The 24,403-nt window shown below is 39.7% G+C and overlaps 1 protein-coding gene across 2 annotated transcripts in view; it reads left to right on the forward strand.

Annotated features, from left to right (window-relative positions):
* The window catches only part of RORA (RAR related orphan receptor A), a gene marked incomplete at its 3' end in the record, with an annotated part of 544,635 nt that overhangs the window by 360,058 nt on the left and 160,174 nt on the right, over positions 1–24,403 (forward strand). The gene's annotated exons all lie outside the window — the stretch shown is intronic.

Genomic DNA, 24,403 nt, shown 5'->3' on the forward strand with positions numbered 1-24,403 from the left:
TGCTTCAGAATGTCATAGCACATTTTGGTCCCTTTGTATTAATTTTTTTTAAACTGACAGGAAGAAGGAAAAATTGCATGTTGTTCCTGGAATACACTGGCACCAGCTGTGTGTGCTGAGCTTGCAGACTTGTGTTTCTTGGGACTAGAACTCCCTAGTCACTTATTCGTATTCTCTCTTGCTTCCAAAATGAATGATTGCCATTTTTCCTACTTACAAAAAACACCTGCAGCAAAAAAAAGCAGAAAAAGAAATATTGAAACAAAAACACTTCTTAGATTCTGCTTTAGCACCAACAAGGAAAGAGACCATCTTTCCATTATTTTCAGGTCTTTGTTCTTGTTAAACTCTGCCAACTAAAATATAAAGCAAATTCCTAAGTGGTCTGTGAACAGATAGGGTCTTCATGTTTCCCAATACATACAGTTTGGTTACTGTGCAAAACCTTGTCTACTTACCTTTAAACTTAAATAATAGAACCCTTACGCAATAAGGCTTTAGTGTGAGCTGCTAGGGAGGGAGGTTTCCTGTTCCTATCTCCAGGTGCCTAAGCCTTTTATGCTGCTGAGTTGGAACTGAGATCCGCCTGGTTTGCTTGTCAGCATGGATCCACAGAATAGCTCTGCACCTCTACAGCAGGTTCTAAGACTTGATATCCACAAATGAGGTTCTGCCACTCTGTCAAATTCAGCCCCAGTAAATAACTGGGCTCTAGGTGTTCTTTTTAAAAGACATATTGGAAGAACACAAATAAACCATTTACAGCTGTCTTTATACCATTTAAACATTTATAAAGGTAAAAATGAATATAATCATGGCTTAACAGGAAAGGCAAGTGATTATACAATGTTGTTTAGTTACTGATTACTTATGTTTGCCAACCCTCCAGTATTGTGGCGTAGGAAGTAATGATTAATCTTTAATTAAAGATTATGTCATGTGATGAAACCTTCAGGAATATGTCCAACCAAAATTGGCAACCCTGGCTGGAGGTCTGTACTGATTCGTCCCTTTAAATAGGAAAGCTAATGTAATGTCTTTGGCCTCAGATGTGTCTCCTGTATTGTAGTTGGAGAGCTCGAAGGTTTGTAAACAAACTATATGGAGTGGCACAATACAAGGTTTGGGGAGTAGTTGCGTGGAGCAGATTCACAGCTGCTCATATGGTCCAACACTTCTCCACCCCGCTATGAGGAGGTTTGTAGCCAAAAATTAAGCAACATCGTGGAGACAAAGACACTGCCCAGTGGGCATGAGATCTGCAGAGGTGGATGCAAAGTCTTCACGTGTGCTTATTCTGTAGCCACCACTTTGCTGTTACTGCAGCAGTTCAGCTGCATTGTGGTGTGGGGTAGGGTCAGAGGGGCCTTCTAAGGCTCTTATGCAACTGGCTGAATTTCAGACCGCATGTTTAATATCGCTAGGGTTGCCAGGTGTCCGGTTTTCGACCGGAACGCCTGGTTGAAAAAAGACCCTGGCAACTCCGGTCAGCACTGCTGACCAGGCTGTTAAAAGTCCGGTGGGCCAACCACAGCAGGGCAGGTAGGGTGCTGGCCCAGCTCCGCGCGGCTCCCAGAGAGCTGCTGGCATCGCCCTCTGGCTACTAGTCTAAGGGGCGGCCACGCGGGCTCTGTGCGCTGCTACCCCCTCAGTGCCAGCTCCACAGCTCCCATTGGCTGGGAACCCCAGCCAATGGGAGCTGCGGGGGCAGTGCCTGCAGTCAGGGACAGCATGCAGAGCCCTCGTGGCCACACCTCTGCCTAGGAGACAGAGGGAAATGCCTGCAGCTTCCTGGGAGCTGCCTGAGGCAAGCGCCACCCGAAGCGCACACCCCAAACTCCCTCCTGCATCCCACCCCCGTGCCCCAGCCTGCAGCCTCCTCCTACACGCCAAACCCCTCAGCCTCACCCCAGAGCCTGCATCCCCAGCCCAGACACCCTCCCATATCCCCCCTCCTGTCCCAGCCCAGAGCCCCCTCCTTCACCCTGAACCCCTCATTTCTGGCCCCATTCCAGAACCCACACCCCCAACAGAGAGCTCATACCCCTCCCCAAACACCTTCGCCCCAGCCTGGAGCCCCCTCCTGCACTCCAAACCTCCAGCCCCACCCCAGAGCCCAAACCCCAACCACTTGCCCCAGCCCAGTGAAAATGAGTGAGTGAGCGAGGGTGGGGAAGAGCGAGCGACGGAGGGAGGGGGGATGGCGTGAGCAGGGGCAGGGCCTCAGAGGAGGGGTGGGGCAAGGGTGTTGGGTTTTCTGCAAATAGAAAGTTGGCAACCGTAAATATCGCTCTGTGTCCCAAAGGAACGAGCGCATACATGTAGGGATTGAAAATAGTCACTGAAGCCATGTGTCCACTTAGGGAACAAACTTCTGAAATTCTGTGTGTTCTTGCTGGCAAGGACTTTGTAGGGTGTTTGCCACTGGGGGCAGGGGGGAAGCTTTTCTGTGATAGGCATACTAGCATATCCTGTAGCCAGTGCTTCCTGTCGTGGTTCAGCCAGGAATTTGGGAGTCAGTTAAGTAGTAACACATTGTCATGTTTTGTTTGGCAGTGTGGACAGATCATTTTTCTTATAGCCATGTTATCACCGTGTTGTAAAAACCTGCAGTAGTTTTAAACATGGTTCTTAGCCTGCTGTCAGCCATGGCGTGGTTAGGGCCTGAGGAGTTGTTAACCAGACATGAAATGGAGAAAATATAATATAAAAGACAGTTTTCCCCAAAATGATACTCTATAAAGATAAGGAAGGTTGTTTAAAATAGTAACCACCTAAGCTGGGAAATTACAAAATGACAGCTATTAGTCAGTATTTACTGGCAAGGGGAGACAGTAAAAAACCACACATGTTCAATATAGTGCAGCAAGTAAAGTGACTTGGCTTACTAGACAGGATAATAGTGCAAGGATCTGTTCCTCTTGAGATAGTTGCAAGATGGGGACAGATAACAGTGCGCTGTCTTTGTTATGGGAGTTTGGACATGTATAAAGCTTATTTAGTTCCTTAGATAATATCCTGATATAGCCTAATAATATGCTGTTTTTACTCTCTCCTGGCATTTTTCTTGCCAAGCCTGAATGCAAAGGATGGCCTGGCTCTCAGATTTCTGGGGGGGGGGGGGGGGCGGGGTTTGGGCTGTAACTATGGTGACATACCCTTTTTTTGTGGGAAGAGAAAGCTAGTATGATCTTGGATTCTGTATGGTTTTGGAAGGGAATATGACATTTTAACAGCAAGATTTGTATATATTCTATATATAATGAGGGAGAATGTCCCACTAAATCAGATAGAGAAAGCTATTGTACTGCTTAAACAATAAGAACATTAAAAACCCTGATGCGCCAGAAAGATCTCTATTCAAAGCACTGAAGCACCCCAGCTAGACCTAAAGGTAGGATTCTGTAAGGTGAATCTCCTAACAAGCTAACTTTTCAAAGGTTTTTGTGCTCTAAAGAACTTGAAAGCCATGTTTAAAAATTTAAAGGCCTGATATGTTCCAGTTCTGTGGAGCAGCAGAAGGAAGAAGCTTTTTACAGTGCTATAATTCCCCAACCAGCAGCTCTTTAAATTAAGATGTTTATGACAGCTGCTTCCACTTAATGGAATGTACATTGCCTTGGTCATTAATTATTGCTTTTTATTTAGTTATTACTTGTATTCAGTGAGTGCATGTGATTATAATCCTGCTGTAGTCAGTGCAGTAGAGCATCCTTTTCCTCTGGGGGGAGGGGGCGGAAGCTTTATATATCTTTCTAGTGGCTAAGAAATTTGTAGGAACATATTCAACAAACAGTAACTTATGGGACCTTTCCCATCCTGCAGAATAATTTAACTTGGCAGTGATCCATCCACCTTAATCCTTTTCTCACTTTGCAAGCAGTCAGCTCAGAACTAGAGTCCAGTGGGCAGTCTCTGAACGAAGGTATTTGTATTCAGCTTCCAGAACTGGTCTTAAGTGCCTAGTAAACCCTACAGCTTTGTTTCATTAATTAGAGACTCCCTTTCATTGATTTGTGAAAAGCATTGGCCAGCACTTGAGCCTAGTATTCCTTCAGCCTAGTAAATATTTATACAATTCCTTTATGATGTTCATTCATGAACGGTGCTCATTTTCCACGTCTAGAAGAGGCCCCTTTTCAACATGTTAACGATTTCCTTTTGTGACCCCTGCCAAGTGCTGCAGTTGACGTAGGAAGGAGGTGGGGCATGGAGGCTCAGGTGAATTTAAATCTAAGGGATCCTAACAGAGCTTTGTGAATTAATGTATCGCTGAATTGCTATTTCTTCATTATATTTACAGAGTGCTGACTACTTGATTGGAAAATGGAAAAAAAGTTGAATAGCAATTATTGATTTAAACTTTAATGTGCTGACTGGCAAGGCTATCATTCAGTATCTGACAGGTAACTAAGTGCTAAATTGTGATGGCAGCAGGTTAGGAATCTATCAGGATACTCACATGAACTCGATCCCTGTCATATCTGAGCATCTCATAAACATAAGTGCATTTATCCTGAGAATCCTTGTGAGGCAGAGCACCATGATCCCTCTGTTACAGATGGGGAACAGAGTGACTTGCCCAAGGACACACAAGAAGTCTACGATAGAGTCAGATCTCCCAAATCCCAGTGCAGTGTCTTAGCAAAAAGACCATCCTTCCTCGGTGATGAGCAAAAAGGGTCATGGTTTCAAAATTCCAGCCCTGGGTGTGCCTACAAAATCGCCCACTCACTTGGGAAGATGTGCAATCAAAAATTCACACATGCTATTGTGCGTGAAAATTCCCTGTGTGTACATATAAATGCAGGGTCCGGTGCATGGAGTTTCTTTAAGGGTACAATTGAGGGGCTGTTTTGAAAATTTCTCTAGTGCCTTTACTTAAACGTCTGATTTATCTTGAATGTGGAAAATACCCAAATGTTACTTTTTTGCTCTTCAACTCTCCTTTCTGCAACCTTTCCTTACCTTGTTGGTCAAGTGCAGCTGGCAGTAGCATCCATGCAGCATCACTGAAGGGGCAGAATTCCACAGTGTTTAAAACCTGAGCTGCAGTTTCTCAGGGTTTCTTATTTACAACAGAGGTGAGGAGCAGAAAGACAAGAAAACATTTTTATGATGACTTTCCTTAACTTTCTCCAACTCTGAGCCTGCCATGGAAAACCAGATATATTGCCTACCACAAAGAATGAGTACGTGGATCATGCCAGGATACCACACGATATCTCACTGGGTTGCACTGATGTAACACAGTGGACTTTTCTCCATTGTGTTGAGTTCACATTTAAAGCAAGGTCTCTTGGAAAGGCATTTTCAGGATGTGTGTTTCGCGCTACGTGGAAGGCTACAGTCTCTTCAAGAATTTTCTTCTTTTTGTTTTTGTATACAAATGGCCTCCCCACAACCTGATTATAAATGAGCATTGGTCAAGCCATTGCTTAGGCATAGTGTGTATGCGGGGGAGGGGTGAACACCTCAGCCTCACTGTCTCTTAAGGGCTAGCCTACACTGGCAACACTAAAGCGATGCCATGGCAGTGCTTTGACATGGCTTGTGTGGTCCTGGCACAGCGCTGGGAGAGAGCTCTAAAAAACCCACCTCCACGAGGGGCGTAGCTCCCAGCGCTGGTGCACTGTCCACACTGGCACTTTACTGCACTGAAACTTGCTGCGCTCAGGGAGGTGTTTCTTCACACCCCTGAGCAAGAAAGTTGCAGCGCTGTAAATTGCCAGTGTAGACAAGCCCTTAAACACTGTTGTACGTAGTGGGTTGCTGCTGTGTCAGTCCCAGGATATTAGAGAGACAAGGTAGATGCGGTAATATCTTGTATTGGTGAGAGAGAGAAGCTTTTGAACCACACAGAGTTCTTCTTCAGGTCTGGGAAAGGTATTTGGAGTGTCACAGCTAAATTTAACAGGTTGGGGGGTTGTTTTGAAGGCCAGAAGTGGGGGTTCAGGAAAGATTTCTTTCAGGATGGGGTCCCCATTGAGTATAGGTTGTAGTTGGACAGACGTTGTTCCAATAAAAGATATTATCTCTCTTAAACTGATTACTACATGTTTTAACTAGTAAGAACTTAAAATATGTACTTAGAAATGTCTGCTACAGCCAGGTTCTACCGTGCTTAAAACTTAGCTCTATAAGCCATGTGAGTTGATTGTTCAAAGCATATTCCAAACTATGTCATGAGTACCAAACAGCTCAGGGGACAATACTGCAACCCTTATATGGTCCTGTTGAATTTAATGGGCGTTTTGCTTGCATAAGGAGTATAGGAGTAGCCCTGCAGTACTTTGGAACTCCTCAGCTATTTTACCCTCCTTGGGAGCAATTCAGAAAAAAACTCTGATCGCTCAGTGCCAAATCTGATTAAAGACAAGTTAGGGAGAAGAAATAATGCTAAAAGTTGGTTATAATATCCAAGATTCTTGTACGATTCTCCACTATTCTACATCTCCTGCCTGAGGAGAGGATCATGTCACGTTAAGAGTGGAGTTTTATCCTACCCATTGAATTTCCTGACCTACACCTTAATCCTGCATTGTGATCTGCATGGGAGCAGCACTCCACCTCCACGGATCACCAGGCAGGATTGGGGCATTCGTGGATTGAAACTGAAACTATCTTTTCTTAACACAGGGCTTCTTTGGGTGTTCTGCCTTTTTAAGAATAATTCCAAGGGAGCCTATGCTGCTGCCTAGGGACTTTTAAGTCTCCATCTGCTGTGCAAAAAGTAATGATGAAAAATCCTTACAAAATTCTTGTAAAATCATTTTCTACACTAATAGCTTGGTCGTATTTGCCTTCCACCAAATACTTCAAATATTGACTATTAGCCTGCCAAGGTTGTTAAAGAACAGGGTTTGAGTTACCTGAGCACACACACAGCTTCTGAAATCAGCGCCATTGTCCTACCAATTCTTTCACCTGTAGTTCCACCAGCGTCTCCCAACAGCTTTGTTCACCTTTTTCACCAGTTTTTCTTGGCACTAACTGGCACCCGTGTTGGCAGCTTCAGTAGAAGTCAAGTGTTGAGGCTCAAGTTTGGAAAGTTTAAGCACATACTTCAACTGAGGTATTTGCTTAAATGCCTTGAATGAATGGGACTGAAGACTGAACTCCTTCCGTCTCTCTGTTTGAGAGAGTCTATCATACTATGAAATGAAGCTAATGAACAATGCGAGGAAGCTTGCACTGCTGAGGCTTGGTGGATTAAAGAGAACTCTGGTGAATCTAGCAACTTTTGCCAGCACTACATTTACATATTAAAAAAGTTTTTTTGTTTTTTTTTTAAATTGGCGCCAGAACAAGCCATCCTACACCCTGTGTTTGCCTGGAGTAAGTTTTTATATGGAAATACCTTTTTGTAAGATAGTACTTAGAACGTTTAGAGTTTGTTGAGCTCATTGATTCTGCCGGGAATGTGCTGAGTTTGAGTAAATATGGAGGGTTTTTACAGCAGCTGAGCAAAGCCCTCTCTCAGATAAGATACCTTGTCAGTGAAGAGCACTCTTAAATCTAAATGCCTCAAACACAAAATCTCTCCTCCCCCATCCCTTGCCTTGTCCTCCCACGCTCAAGTCACCTCCCCTCCCCCCCCCCCCCCCCAAGTCGGATAGTCCTGGATATGATGCCGTTAAAATGAATTACAGAGTAAAATTCTGCTCAAAATTCTGCTCTTGGGCTCCAATCACTAGTGTTGCAAATTTGAGATATGTATGTGAAGGAGCCAGGTTATTTCTTCCTCCCACCCCTTGTTTAATTTCCCTGGAGCCCTGAAAATAACTAGTGTGGGATTATTTGGAGATATTCATGTCTTTTTGCAGCTACAGTGCCTTCCTGTTGCTCCCAAGCATTTGCAAAAGCTCTCTCTGAGTTCCTGAGGGGAATGCTGTCTACAGGGATCAGAAAGTTTAAGGAAAGAATTAAATGTTCCCATAGCCACTTTGCCAGTTAACGGTGATTGGAGATTGATCCCAGCTTCTTCTGGGGGCAAGGGAAGTTGGTATAAAGTGCAGCCATGAATTGAAAAATCTTTTCCTTTAACCATATTTCTCAGATTCTACATAATTGGTTGTTTGCCTTAGTGATGACTCTGAGATACTGAAGTTTGCCCAAATAGGGTATGAATAGCAATATAACAGTAGCACCTAGGGGCTGCAACTGAAATCGGTCCAAACACTTAGTGAGGGACAGTCCCTGTTCTAAATAGCTTACAATTGAAATAGACAAGATACAGGGTCAGAGGAGCAGAGTATATTATTCCCATTTTACAGATAAGAAACTGAGGCACAAAAAGATTAAGGGACTTGCCAAAAGTCATCCAGGAAATCTCTGGCTGAACAAGGAATTGAACATAGATCTCCTGAGTGCTAAACTATTCATACCACAAAACCATTCTTATTCTTGAATTATACACTGTTGACATTTAAACCACAAAACTTAAATCTGGCAGGTTCAACCATGCTGTGTAGACCATATCAGCCTGTGTAAGAAAAGGGATATATAACACAGCTAAGCTCCTGAGGGTTCAGTACACGGAAGGAAAAGAGAGCAGAGTCAGTTGAAAAAGAGTGTTGAATTTGGGCTGTTTCCTTCACTTTAGTACCAAAATTAGCCTATTTCTGTGCCAAGTTGCTCTGCATATTTCCCATATTTAATGTAAATATTTGTTGAAAAGATTCTGCTGAATTTTTTCAAGTTTAAAAAAAGTTAGAAAGCTAAAAGCATAAGTGGGCTCTATTGAAAGACTAACCCAGCAATTTAATTCAAAGCCCTGGGCCATAGTCTGGCTTCAGAAGCACCTACCATGAGCCAATTGATTTGACTGTGAAACCTGTGTGCATACCAACAGCAGAGGATAAGACATATTTTATTTGTTACACAAATTTATTACCATGTATTATAATCAGTAATAGCCACCCAATTGCCGTTAATAGGATTATAAATCTACCGGGGGACTGGCGGGACAGATGCACAGGCCCCCAGCTCCAACACTGCAGCCCTTTCTGTTCCCACTTTTGCGTATAGTATTTTTAGGACAGCAAACTTTCACTTGATTTAAAATAACACTTCTCCCAACCCCCATGCAGATATTTCACTACTAAAAATAGAGCTTTTATGGCAGACTCTTTGACCTTCCTAATGGATTCTTATTGGTAAAGTGCCGATGGGTCAGTGCAACTGTGTCTGAGCTTGTACATTCAGGATTGTCAATGGTATTTTAACCTGGCAATGAGGATGCAGGATCACTGGAGCTATACTGCAATCTGAGAGAAAATGACATTTGTATGATGGTGGCAAATTCAACCTAAATAATGAAAACAAACAAACATTCCCCCTTATTACCCCCCGCCCCCCAAAAGAAAAACTTAGAATGATACAAAAGTCTCTATATTTTGAAAATATAAATATTAACCTTTTGGGATATTGATTCATTCTGTCTGTACATATTGATCTTCCTGAGACCGCAAATGTCCCTTTCTACAGATGGTATAAAAAGGAAAACCACTCACTCTTAAGTTCACATTTGATTTCATTATTTACTGTAGTTCAGATATTTCGGAAACCTTTTTATTATAAAAGGTCAAAAAGATACTTAAGGGCTAAAACATTTCATTATCACCTTGCAGTATTTTTCAGACCACTGTAATTTTTTACATGCTGGATTTAAGCACTAGAAGATAATCATCTCAGCAAAGGAGTTAATCTTTTTGACTAGTTTCATTATGCACAGGGATCTGAAGACATTTTGACTGTGCCATGAATTCCCAGCCATGATAACAATGTAGCAGACTTTACACTGCAATATAACTGGCATCCAAAGGCACATGAAAGTAAAAGATTTGCCATGACATTTCACCATAAGGAGAAATGCAAAATATAGAAAACTAGTATGGAGAGGAGACATGTATTAACATATTGTGCCAAATTCACCCCTTGTGTAACTCCTTGGCTTGAGCAGAGTTAGATCAAAGATTAATTTAACCCATATTGTCAGTGTATGTCGCCTATAAGAGAATTCCAGTTCACAGCAGGAGAGACATCAGATTCATTTTAGCGGGAGTTTTACCTGGGTCAGAACTGCAAAGTTGAACCTAACATACTATAATATTCAACTGTAATTCTCTCTAGAGTTGTGTTTAAGATCAGTTTCCATTATGTTATGCATTTGTGTTGAAAGAAGCTCAGGTGATCAATTAAGCAATAAAAGTAATTTTTTTTCTAGTATGTGAACATTTTACAATGAGAAAAGAATACTCTTTTTGGATGACAGGATTTCAGATTGGTCATAACAGCCTTGCTTTATAGATTAGAAATGGCATTGCACTTCCCAATTTTTATCACCCCTGTTGTGTGCAAAAAAAGTAGTGTAAAACGGTTGTTCAAAAACAATAGCAACAAGTACAGTGCTCACAAGATGGCTTAGTGGGAATTACAAATTTGTCAAACTCCTGTCAAGAAATGTAGTTCCCATCAGTGGCAACCAGTTTATTAATTTTGCTGGAGTTGACAGAGTTTTCTCTAGGGTGTTTTCCCCTTCCCTGAAATAAGTTTAGTGATTTAAACGGAACTCTCCAGGGAGCTCTGCACTAAAGGAGTCTGAAGTGTTGAAGTGCTACTTGTGCTATATTCAAGTCTCACTTTTTGCACAAGTCCTCAGCATAGCTCCTTCCCCCTCCTTATTTCCCCCCATTCATCCACAGCTGATCAAGACATAATAGAATCTGCTTCTCTTCCCCAGGAGAGCAAAGCAATGAGAAGTTGAAATTCAGTATATTTTTGAAATGAAAGGGAACTCGTCTTTAAAATTCAAAAAGTTACCATGGAGAGAGCCTACTGAAAAGATGCCATTTTTGAGACAGTTAATCTCAGAAGAATTATGAAAGTCAAATTTACAAGCACATTGGTGATATAGTATTCGGTTGGGATAAATCAAGCAGCACACAAGAAATTGACTTTCCAGATCATAAATACTCCTTGAAAAAAGACCATTCTTCAGAATCTATAACAGAGCCATTGGGCAAAGAGAAAATATTCCTTGCTAGAGAATATTGTTTATCTTTTAATTAGGGTTAAAATAGTCCCCCAATTGTAATAAGAAGTTGATGTCCACTGCTGTTTCCATTCGAAAAATAATGGGCCAAATTCATTCATACTATAACCATACTGAAGTCAGCGGGGTTACACCAGAGATCAATTCAGTCCAATAAACTCTCCCCATAGTTTTTAAAAAAGATTTCGCACTAGAACTAACATTTCCTTATGGAACAGCCCTATAGGATTTTGAATGACAGAATTTTAAATTCTATAAGACTATAAAAACAACACTGAAAACTCTGTAGCAAGGCCGTAATTATCTATTAAATACTATGGGATGGTTTAAAAAATTATAGAAAGATTTTAATAAAGAATGAAATCCTAAAATTTTAGACTAATTTCCATAGGTTATTTCTTAATTTTTTTATTCTTATTTAGCATGCTTTCACAGTTGCCACTGATATTATTTTGCACCCATATTGATTAAATATATACTAGCTGCAGTCACAATGGTTCAACTTTTTTTAAAAAAATCCAGTAAATCAGGATATTTTCCCCATCATCATTTTACAAAACAAAATATTCAAAAGCAAAATGGTGGAGGGGGGAATGCCGGTGATATTGGGAGTCATTCTTTGTGTTTTTGGAGAATGTCCCAAATTGAGACTCCTGATGTGATGTTAGAAAATTATGAGAGTTATCTCCAGGACATAGGCCCAGTGTTCAAATCCAAGATGTCTGTTGATTAAACAAGTGGTTATTTTTATTATCGTGCCCCCTTTTTCAGTGATGTCAGAATGCTTATCTTGTGACATCACAATCATTCTGATGCCTTATGAAATGGTTGCCAAAGGGAGAAGATAAGGATGTCACCACATAAGCAGAAGGAGTCATTGGGATAGAGGACAGAGTGAGAAACTCCTTACTCTCATACCTTTGTGAATGAAGACTACAGCTAGGAGCCAGGCACCCATGTGTTTTTAATCCCAGCTCTGTGGGCTTGAGCAACTTTTATAATTACATTTGTGTCTCTTTCCTTGTCTGTAAATTGGGGATAACACTTGGATTTTGAGATGTTTGCACAGTGCTTTGAAGATGTAAAGCACTGAATAAAGTAAATGCTAAGTATTATTATATCTGCACTAACTGCAAGGAGAGCACACCAAGCATTCCTTGTATAGTTGAATACTTTTCTGATATGGGATAAATCTTCATATTTTCAAATTTACTTCAATGTAACTATAAAATTCCTTCACTGCATTGCTCATATCTTTGCAAATGTTACAACTCCACCTGAAAGGTAAAGCACTTGCTAGTTAGTCACTACATGCAGTTGTTATGGGGAGCAAATTATAATAATAATAATTTGATTATAAATTACATAAGGAATTGGCAAAAAAAAATTGTAGTCTGCAAATATACCACCTGCTACTGCATTCCTGTTTTTTGTCAAAAGTTAAGCAGGGGTATACTGGGTCAGTACTTCCTTGGGAGATCTCCAAGGACTGCTTGAGTGTTAAAATGGAGCTGGTGACTCAATAGATGGTACACTTCTTCCTTAGACAGTATTGAACCAATGTCCGTGTGTTGTACTAGTTGATATTGGGCTGTTAGAGGTGCCATCTTTCAGGTAATATATACAAGTTCAAGCCACTCAGGCATAGGAGCCAGTGATTTTCTACAGTATGGTATTACTGCTAGACCTATAGCAGGTGGCTTTCCACAGCCACCATAGTATCCCAGCAGTGCTTAGACATTTCTTATGTTTACCTGTATTGACAAGGAGAAGCATGCAATTGAGAAAACAAGATATGTATTATAAGCTTAGAAATGGCTTGAATATTGGTTTTGGAGGGTGGCAACAACCAGAATTTGGGAGAAAGTTGCTGTTCTCCAAGGCATTACCATGATTAAACTATTAAGACAGTTACCCCGTTCTCTCAGCTGTATAAGTATTTTTTTCTGCCCTTTAGCTACTGTGCTGATGAAGGATTTTCTATGCAAAACTTGTGTGAAGATTTCCATCTATGTGAAGTCTTCCCTTATGTACAGTCTTGAAGAGAATGGGGAATCCTTCTGTGCCTGTGTGCAATTTGTGTGCACCAGGGTTAATTGAAGAAAATATGCACTGAAGCCAAACTGGAATTCAGCCAGCAATACAATTGTCTCTTTGATATGCAGCTCTACAACACATCCTAGTACTATATTTTACAATGGGCTTAACGCCTGAATGTAGTTCTGCTAAGATAACTTCTCAAGGTGAATACCTGACATTGCTTCTCTCATGGACTGAACCGTAAAGCCATTAACCTCACAACTTAATGAGAACAAAATTAAATACCTGATAAGATTTATCTTGTCAATAGAAGTCAAATGGGAGCGCTGTTTGGTTCTTTAAAATATTGTTTTCTAATGTATCTATTCTTAGCTGTGTTAGTATGTCACTAACTAAATGATACATATGTGACAGAAATTTGAGTTTCTCGTGTTTCAAACCTAATTATTTTTCTATTAAACCTTAGATGAAAATAGTATGTTAAACTTGGGAAGTATCTTTATCTGAATAAGTAGTACTATTTATGGACATAGGTCAAGAAATACTAGACATGGGCCAGGCTCTGGCTGCAAAATTTCAATGTGAATTTTAACCCCCCTGAAAGTTCAAGAGTTTTGAGCTGAGGGGCTTTGGTTAGTTCATTCCAGGGATGTGACAGCTCTGAGATTTGAAGTTGGAACCCTGCCCCCTACCACAACCAAGTGTGTGTGTTGGTTCAGGCCCAATGAATAGGGCCAGCCACCACCTGAGCACCCCGACGTGGCCAGGGTGCCTCTGCTGTGTCCAACCTGTTTTCCCCTTCACCAGACCTCTTGCAACAAACTCCGGAGTCTCTCTTTCAGTCACAGCCCTTCTTAGGGTCTTTTTATTTTAATTAAATTAACAATGTTCTCAAACAAACACAAATAAATCTTCTATCCTGGCTTTAGCTGGGCACAGCTCCCCCCTCCCCCCCCACTTCCTGAGGAACTGTGCCTTCCTCGAGAACCGCTGCAGACCCCCACTGCAGCTTCACTCTGCAGACCCCATCCCTGCAGCGTTTTACCCTGGGGCCACTGGTTCAACCCAAGTGTGACTTGTCCTGTAATTAGGGCTGTTTTAGCCCCAGGCTCTCCACCCCACAGGCAAGCCACCCTTTTGCACCATAGTATAGAAAAACCCTGGTGATTCAGCAGTGTTACCAAAGCTATACAAGGGATAACTATTATCTCTATATCTCCATGCAGTAAAAATACAGCACCAGGACTAAATCAACAGTACCACAAGAAGCTCAAATAAAGACTACATAGAAATAACCCTTATTTTCAATTCAAACATTGATCATAAAAGTGGATCTTGTCCATTACCATCTTAACTGTGTTCCTTAAGCACCTTGCCGTTCATTATTAGTAAACAGAAGGTTAGCAACATACAGCACAACAAATGTACAGAGACATAGTATGGTATTCTACAAATACAGGTTACCTCACAGCATCTACCAATTTGCTGTATTTCCAAACCAGTAGATAATTCAGAGGTTAGTTCAAAGACTGTTTCAATCATTATTCTGAAGTCTATGCCAAATCCAGTTTCATCTTTATAGTCAATGCTTTCCCTCCTCCTTTTGAATCAAAATGTTCAATGCTATTTTCCATTTTTATACAGAACTTTCAGTGGCCAGTAAAGAAATACTGGCTTTATTCAAACATTTTATAATGTTTGCCCACTATCCTAATTTTGCCCAGCAGTTTGAATGCTACAGAAGCTGAAGTACTATTTTGATGCGGATTCCTTTAAAAAACATATGAATGCCTTAGTGCTGGATTTCCAGGAGGACTCCCTTTTGCCTGCAGTTTTTCAGTATTTGCAGTAACCACTGGCATCAAGGGATGGAAGAGGTAGCATTTGTATTATGTCATGCAAGAGAATTAGTCTCCCTTTAATTCATTAGTAAATTGTATTTGATAATCCAATTTAATGGTCAGTGTACAGATTAGACTTCCCATACATAAGCTGTTTCAGAGACCCTACCAATATTTTTCTTTTAAATGAGCATATTTCCTTATTTTGAATGGGGAGAAATCCTCTGTCTGTTCAGCGTTCTTACTGTTTTGGGAAACAACAATGGTAATGCAGCTATGTGTGTAGGATAATTAAAGGTGTGTCCTTTACTTGAAACCATAACAATCTCCATGACCCCTAGAATTAAATCTAGAGAAATCCAAGGACATGGGCATATTTGACTAAATCCAGAGAGAGCGCTTAGTTTTCTAATACAGATGAGCCCAACCTGCAGAGTTTGCTTCAACATGCAAAGCTGACCATGGTTTTTGATCCAATTTTTTATTCAACCTCTTACAAAGACTGAGGCTAGCTGCATAGATCTGGAATTGAACTTTCCCACAGTCCTGAAGTGTTCTGTGGTTTTGATTTGGGGTCTTCTCTAGCGTTAAAGCAAACTTCAGTTCTTCTGACTTTTTAAAGTATTTTGTAATGTACATAATGCATTAGACTAAATAAATTAATGTTGCATGTTTTTATGAATCTAAAGAAATGATATTTTACATCAACATGATACATATTTAGTGACTTTCATCAGGAAGGATTCCAGATACTTGAAGTCAAACTGATATGCCAACGATCCAGCACCAACATGTGGGGGTGGGAGGTTGGGAAAATTGCCTGTTTTGCTCTGGAAGTCCACTGCATTCTCCATGGCTTCAGGAGTCATTCCAGCAGTTTGCTGCTTAGGGCATCCTGCGTCTCCCCCTTTCCCTCCCGCTCATTGCAGCTTCCTCCATTTTAAAGGCCTTCTCCCTATCATACAAGATTGACAGGATCAGAAGGGCAGGGTCAACCCTACCACCAGGGCTTCTCTGGCACCTTCCTCGTCTGTGTGGGGTTTATAGACCCCGTCACAGCCTGCCTCAAGACTTTTGAATGCTTGGGGTTGGCACTGCTGTGTACATTAATAGGGCAGTGCAGAGATGCTTGTTCAACTCATTCTGTACCTCTTCTGTGTATTGATGTAAGACTTCTTTAGACTACATAATTAAATAAGGTATTGCTTCTAAATATAACTTTTAACAAATATATGCTCGCATTTTTGTTTTATGCAGAAGGTCAGGGGAACAATCAGGAAAAGTTAACCTTTTATAATCCAAGATGCAAGAAGAAGCAACTCCCACACTGTCATCAGAGGAGTAATATGGGCTATAAGATGTTCAAAATACAACAAATATGTCTGAAATCAAGAAGCTCCCATTGCTTCATAGTATTGAGCTGCTTGTGGTCATATCAAACAGTGAGCTTGCTAAAATGATGCTAATCGTTAAACAATTCACATTTTCTGGAATGTCCTTTTTGTCTAAAATCAGACAAAGTGGAAAGAAAGTGGAACTCTAGTCAATGAATCAAATAGCAGGAAGGGCCAACCATAAGGACTGATTCCCCTCAGGAAGCTGCACACATTACAGAGCTCCTTGGCTGTATATCTAGTGCAGGTTAAATGAATTGTTCCCATTAGTGAGATGATAGGACAGCTCCTTTAAATGAAGGAGACTCTGTGCTTTGAATGTCACTGCAAGGAAAAGGTACAGGGCTTATAGAGAGAGAGTCTGTCGCTTGTGGCAATATTTTACTGTCATAATTAAAACTATATAAAATGATGGCTTATAGTAAGACTCACAGTTTGGATAAAATTTATAATAAGAAGGCCTCTTTTTAAGAGATGTACGATTTCTTTATGTTTTGTAGCTTATCTGAAGAACAGTGGTGGGGGGGGGGGATTTATAGAATGCTGTACATTAAACTGAATTCGCTCCCCATAATTGTGTTGCACTGTAAGACTATTTTTAAATCCTTACTTCATGGTTTGCTCAGTCAATTGTGTAATTACTAGTCATTAAAACAAAACTAATTCAGAGTTTTCCTATGAAGCCTCTTTTTTTTAGATACAATTCTAAATTATATTTTACTTTTAATACACTAGGTACAAATAGGGAAAATAAATTTAGGTCAACTGTATAGAAATATATACTACACTGATAGTTGCCATATAAAAATGTAGAGATTTTTTTAATATGTTTTGTCTGTCTGTTTTTTCTTATCTATTTCATTACTTATTTATGGAAGAAAAAGAAAATACTTAAAGGTCTGAAAGACCTCCTTGAGAAAAAGCAAGTCCAAGAAAACAAGTGCCGGATACCAGAAACTTCCTTAAAATTGGGGCTCAGCTCATCAGTTTTCCCAATTAGTTACACCAGCATTCTCCATTAAGGGGAACCAGAGAGTTTAATCCACTCCAGAGGAGCTCTGCAGGAGTAAAGCTTGACTCAGTAACTCAAGGGGACATAACTGACGTCCAGTTAACTAGGAGTTAACTCAGTCAAGATCTAGCAAAAATCAGGGTTTCACTGCAGTGAAGAAGTGTGAAATGTTGCTTTCATGATCAATACGAGGAGAAGATTTTCTGTGCAGGATCTGACCAGTGTTGAAGTTTCTCCTGCTGCTGGCAGTGGCCAATAGCTGATGCTTTATGGGAAGAGTTTTTAAAAAATATAGCTGGCCGGTTGTCCAGTGTTATATACTGGGGAGAATGTTGCATGCCAGCTCTTCTGGTAAATAAAGGGTGTTGTGCATCAGTGTAAACTGTTTGGGTTATTCCTCAGTGCATGTGTGTAATAGTCGCATTATCCTAGTACCAAACGTTTAAGGTTGGAAAGTGAAATTTGTCTCTAGAGTCAAGATTTTTGCCCTCTGGAATTTTGGCACCTGAGGTGAGACAGTAAGAATTTATGAGGTGGGAATGTTGAGAGCAAATATCAGCAAATGTTCAGGGTTAGGGTTTCTACAAAGTGAGAGAATAGCCTTTGTAACGACAATGACATTTGTTCTTTTTGATGAGTATTTTGGGTTTCTGGAGGAACAATAATAGTTTTATTGGCTTTTTCAGAGGTGAAGTCACTTTGAGGTGTAGGTGTTCAGCTTTATGAAAAATGAAGTTATAAAATGATGTTTCCAGATCACATAGTAAGTCAGTATCTGGAAGTCAGATGGTGTTGCCAGGTGCTCAGCACTTGCTTAAATCAGGCCATTAACCTCGTCATAAACTACTTTTTAAATACTCAGTGTTTTTCCATCTGGAGGTCTCATACTATCCCCATTTTACATATGGGGAAGCTGAGGAAGAGAGTTTAAGCAACATGTCTGGAGAATCTTGTCTGGACACAAGGGTGATCTGTACTCCAAATATAGTTGGAATTTTAAGAACCACAACAGATCTCCATTGGTAGAAATAAGGCAGGGTGTCAACAGAACTGGCTATAGACATGGGAGAATCAGGACTGGAGTAGAGCAAGCAGGGGCCCTAGATACATGTCTCCCTCCATGGCTCTGGCCCTGCCCTTATATCGTGACCTTGACCACACCTTGGGGTAGTTGTGGCAGGGTGTCTTCCTTTGTTGCAAGGGTGGCATAGAGAGCAGCCTGGAACTCCCTTCTTTCCCCACCAGGATTGGAAGCAGGAGTCCCTTCTCTTCTTCTGGAGAGGCAGGGACAGCAGGATGGGGAATCCCAGTCCTTACCTCAACTGCTGGGCTCTCTCTGCTTGGGTGGGAATTGTTTCAGATTGTCTGCTGACATCACTGCAATGATTATGCTTGGTTCACATTTCCAAGCTGTTCTCCCTAACTCTGCGGGTTAGAAAATTGCTTTAAAATAAATAAGTGGAACTTAAAACTCCTGTGTCACCCAGGAACTTAAAACTCCAAAGTACCCAGGCCTTCATCCAGCCCTGGGAAGAGTATGCAGCATTTCCAGTTCAACCAGGGAGTCAAAGGCCTAGACCCTCAGTGGTATTTAGGCATCTAACTCCATTTGAAATCAATGGGAGTTAGGCACCTAAGTACCTTTGAGGATCTGAGCCCAAGAGACATTGAGTGCTCCCCCTGTACACCATTCCTTTATAATAAAAAAGCATGAGCTAGCCCAAAATAGAAATTGTTTTTGCCATGGTGAGCTGCTGTTCTATCGGTAACAGCCAGACATCCCCTTTTCTGTATGAGCAAGCTTTAGGAAAGCTAAAACCTTACAAAATATTTTTATTCTCATAATTTCTAAAGTGATTTTTTTAAAAAAGCTTTTATGTAATTATAGAATGCTTGATTGTTCTTATATTCCTGATTGTTTGATGTCTAGTGTATGTTGTCCTTGCAACCCTAGCACATAATTTATTTCTCTTTTGAGTGAACTGTAAGCATTAGTGTCCATTAACAATTTTTGAAACAAAAGTACTTGGAGCACTTTCAGTAATATGTACTGATTATCATTAACAGTTCTTTTGTCCTAGACAAGGACATTGTTTTGTAACATCATTTTGTTTGGTCAGACCCGCTCAGCCTGCATTTACAATATATGTGTGCATTTTACTTTTACCTTGACCATCATAAAAACAGTGCCAAGAAAGATCATGTGACTTCTTCGAGCCAGGGATCCCTATGTACTTTATATAAACCATTGTTAAACATTCTAAAAGAATGTATTCCTGTCTGAGTACGTTCAAGTCTATTATTCTGCTTTTCGAGGTTCTCTGCAAGCACCCAAGTGTTATGTATAATCTACCACCTTAATTGCTAGCTTCTAACAACGATAAAGTAAAAGAGAAGTGGAGGGATGGATAGAAACACAGTAGGATCCGGAAGATTGTAATACATTTTCTTTCTGATTTTACACAATACATCAGGTGGGAAGCCTAGAGTTAAAAAGTTTTAATGTTTTTGATTCCATAATGACAGGTCTATAATGTGCCATAAAAACACTAAATTCCAGAATTTCCAAAAGTTACAGTGCTGACTTCCTGATTTTTTGTAACCATGCCATTGATAAACAACTAATGTTGGCTTAAAGAGCTGAGCTAGTATTATAAAGTCAGTTTAAATTAATATTAAGTAAAGAAAATAAAACATTATCCTGGTTGAAGCATTCTGATGCCCAGTTACGTGGTCTGCCATTGCTGCAGGCCTTTCTAAAGACAAAATTTTTTGGAACAGTTTTCTCAGAGGTTTAAGAAAACTGTATGTAACTACTGCACTCAAGCAAATATTCCCTTGGATGTTTTAGAGAATAATGAATTCTGCCAGATGGGACTTTTTACTTATCATTCTTTACATCAAAGTACAGAAGTTTTCCCCTTGAAATATGGAAAGTTGACAATTGTATAACAGCAGTAATAATCCGAGTTCACAGACTAAGCAATGTTTCATTATGCTTCTTTAGATGTTATCTGGGTGAGCAACTCCAAGAAATGGCTTATGATCTATAAAATGTTTGGGTTTTTTTTATTCTCAAAAGACATTTTTATCTCTGTTTGAAGTTGGCTAGTGAAGGTCATATGGCTAACTGCTTGCAAAATTATATCCTATCCCTGTTGCTAGGTATTCTTCCTCAAGTTTATTCCATAGAGAAACCTGTTTTTGTAAATATCACCCATAATGGCAAATGATGTATATTTAGTGGGAGTGGAAAAACAAGTGTCATATAAATTCTTTTCACTTAAAACAAAATGAAATTGCTTGTTGCCACATAGAGAATTGCATAGCAACATGTTAACTTGACTAGGATTTGGCATTGATTGGGAATGTCCAGTCACGCTGCTGAATTGATAAACACCGTGATAAGTGTAATATTGAAACTTTCACTCACTGATAACCATGGCAATGATATACTGTGGTATTTTCGTGACATTTCCTTTGCTTTACTTTGAAGTCTGGCCAGTTGAAATCAGGAAATCTTTCTGTATTAGCAACACTGAAGCTGTTTGGTTTTGTTTTAAAATTAGAATGAAAAATTGGCAGTTTAAGACAGTGATAATCTCTTTAAGTTGTCACACATTACTTCAGAAAATCACATTGAAAATGAACCCATGTATGTAAAGTGAAACGTACTGTAATCTGATTTAACAATTTTGAGTTTTTCTTAAATGGCATTTTTAATTGAGGTCAAAGGATTGTATATGCTCCCACTTGTTTACAAAAATAACACCTGGTGCTTTATTTTAGACACATCTTGGAGTTTGGTCCCATGCTGAGTTGTGGATCATCCATGCCATTTCCATTTTACCATATGCATTTTTCCATTGTATTCCATTTTCTATTCCATTGTACAAATTTAGCATCCAATCCTGCAAATATTTAGGTACACAAGTAATCCCATTAAACTGAATGGGACTAATCAGTGAGTAAAGTTGATTATATGCATTAGACTTTGCAGATTTAGATCCTTAAGTGATCCCATTGATTTCAGTGGAATTGACTGCTTCTGTAAAACTAGTGAGATATGGCCCATAGAAGAGAAATAGAAATCTGGACATTAATAGCGTTAGTATTTGCTGTGAATGATTTAAAATTCATGACAGTGCTTAGTTTATGCCTCATATCGACAGATTCTTCAGAGTTATTTGTACATTTCCCTTCAAAACACACTTTTAATTTTCTGTTTCTAGGGGATTATTAAACATAAGTGGTTAGAATCACTATGCCTTTGTTTTCCTATCGTAATACTAGACAAGATATGCTACAATGACCTAGCAATGCATGGCATATTTATTGTTAAAGCAGTGGTTATAAAGTATCCTATCTGATTAACTGGTTGGATGTCCCAGTAGCTTTGCTTTTCAAAGTTTCCCCATGTGTAATTATTTATGTGGGAGGAATCTTTAAATTTACAAATTTAAAAAATACTTCTTTAAAAATATAATTAAGATTCCTAGTTAATTTTAATCTAGTCCTGTTGAAATCAATGGCAAATCTCACATTGATTTCATTTGTACCAAAATTGGTTTCAATAAAGGCTCAATTAAAATTAATACCTTTGATTTATATACAGCTAATGCCATTGTAATGCTGCGGAAGACACCATCATTGACTGCAATCCAGATGATGTATGTTTTTAAACAGATCTAAAAATGTGTGTGTAAAAGATCTTAAGCCTTATCGGCTGCTAATCGGTAATTATTACAGATACGTTTGATTTGCTAAATATACCACACTTCTTTAAAAATTTTAAGTAGAAAGATATAAACGTTGATATTTCCATCAGTGCTTCATGCGTCAGGAGAAAGTAGTCCCTCGGTCAGCAAATACAGCTAAGTCTGTTTTGTGCTGTGGCAAACCCTATTGTGATGAGGCTGTGAGTAATCAGAAGTGACAGCTTAAGCACTCTCTGTTCAAAGTGATTTCACCGAAAGCATTATTTTCTGAGAAGAGTACACATATGGCTCTCATAATGCTGAAAGAGCACTGATGTATCAATTTATTAGCACTGGAGTTCTGAGAGAGAGTTGCAAATCGTGTTCAGATTAAAGACTCTTTTTTTTCTCTGCGTGTGTGATTCAGTAGAATACCCCTAAGATTGTAGGGGCTAGTCAAATAAGCTACAGCAGAGATGAGGGCTTCTATCAAGGAAATGTTAGGAAAGTTCGTAGTGATGACTTCTGTAAGGAGATGTGTGTGCTATTCTGTAGATCAACCAAGAAAACGAATAATAACAAAGACTTTCTCTCTTGGGGGAAAAATGGGTGTTCTTGTTGAGGGCTATAATTTCAAATTCAAGTAAGTAAGGCTGCAGTGTTACTGCAGTGTTCAGTGCCTCTGAGTTAGGTCTCATCATCAGTTTTGCCAACTTCTGTGATATATGGTGTTAAAGTCTGGAGGTGTGTTATTGTGAGAATCTCAGCTTTCCTTTAAATTAGATTTGACTCTTTGTGGTTATGGAGAAAAATCTTGAAAATGTGAAACCTAAAGGCTGAAAAACCATAAGGTAATTTAAAACTCTTTTTTTTTTAAAAAAAAAATGCTCGTGATTTTAAGCCATTCTTGTGATTTTTTTTTTTTTAGGAGGCCTGTGCCTCACGATTCTTGAATGCTTGATTTAATATTGATTTAATTGTGTGTGAAAATAGGGACACTTTGAAAATGTCATCTTTAGAGGTCAAGTGTAAATTTACAAATGACATCATCTGTTTTTTTGTGGATTTTTAGAATCCACTTTGTCTCGCTGAGAAGTTCCATAACCAAGCAATAGGGCTAAAATAAAAGCTTACTCTTTCTGTATAAATTTGTTTTGGGGGTTAAGGAGATACAGAGCTGCCTTACTTTCATACATTGCAAGCAAAGCCAATCCAAGATTTCATTACAGGTCTTAATCATGAACTAAACATTTCAAATACTTTTATTACTTCCAGTAGTCTCTTTCCCCTCTGACAGAATGCCCCCAAAGCAGAGTGAAGCTTAAATACTGAGAGCTCAGGGTAGAGCACCAGTTATCTACTAAAGTGGAGACAACACTGTTTATGTTCAAGCATGAATTCCGATGACATTTAACGGAGTTAATATTGTCTTTATTTGGTATGATGTATCTTGCCTAGTTCCATTTGTTTTGTTGCATTTTTTAAAATGTCTCAAATTTCACATGAGCTGGAACATCCCCGCTGACTGTCACCACAAGCCTCTTTACATCTTTATTACTTCAACAATACTTCAAAAACATCTTTATTACTTCAACAATATATTTAACAGGTTATATCTATTTTGCTTCCAGCTTAGAATAGCAGCCAATAATGCCCGTATTCATAATGCTGTTTATTTGGTTTTAATGAGCGTGACCTGCAGCTTGCAGTGAAAAGACAACTTGAACTTAATGGCCATAGCAAGTGAATTTCTGTCTTGCTCAGATCTTTTCTGTGCAGGTAGGTTGATGTGCATTGATGGGTATGAATGTGGGAGAATTCTTTACCATGGGAAATAAAAGGTGGAGGCCCTCTGAATGTAGTCTTGTGCCTTTTAGAACAGCCACATGTCTCAAAACAGTTTGAACTTGAATAGGCTTTTGGACAACAAAATCTCAGTGGATACGTAGCTGAGCCTTCGTTTATGGGGAGGAGGACACAGAATAACATTAAAACCTGCACACAAAGAAGGGAGATACTCCTGAATCTAATGTTGAAATCAATGTGACGTTCATCCCTCTTCTTTAGAGGCAGCCGTATGACTGTGATAAGAGTTTAACAATGAAATGTGTATCAAAAGAGTTTACACAATGGTGACTAGGAAATAGCCCAGCTTGATTGTCATGCACATTGTGTAAAGAGTTGTCACTTTGGATGGGCTATCACCAGCAGGAGAGTGAATTTGTGTGGGGGGGTGGAGGGTGAGAAAACCTGGATTTGTGCTGGAAATCACTTTAGATAAGCTATTACCAGCAGGACAGTGGGGTGGGAATAGGTATTGTTTCATATTCTCTGTGTATATATAAAGCCTGCTGCAGTTTCCA

Source organism: Lepidochelys olivacea (genome assembly GCF_965140295.1).
Source record: "Lepidochelys olivacea isolate rLepOli2 genome assembly, chromosome: 10".
NCBI lineage: Eukaryota > Metazoa > Chordata > Testudines > Cheloniidae > Lepidochelys > Lepidochelys olivacea.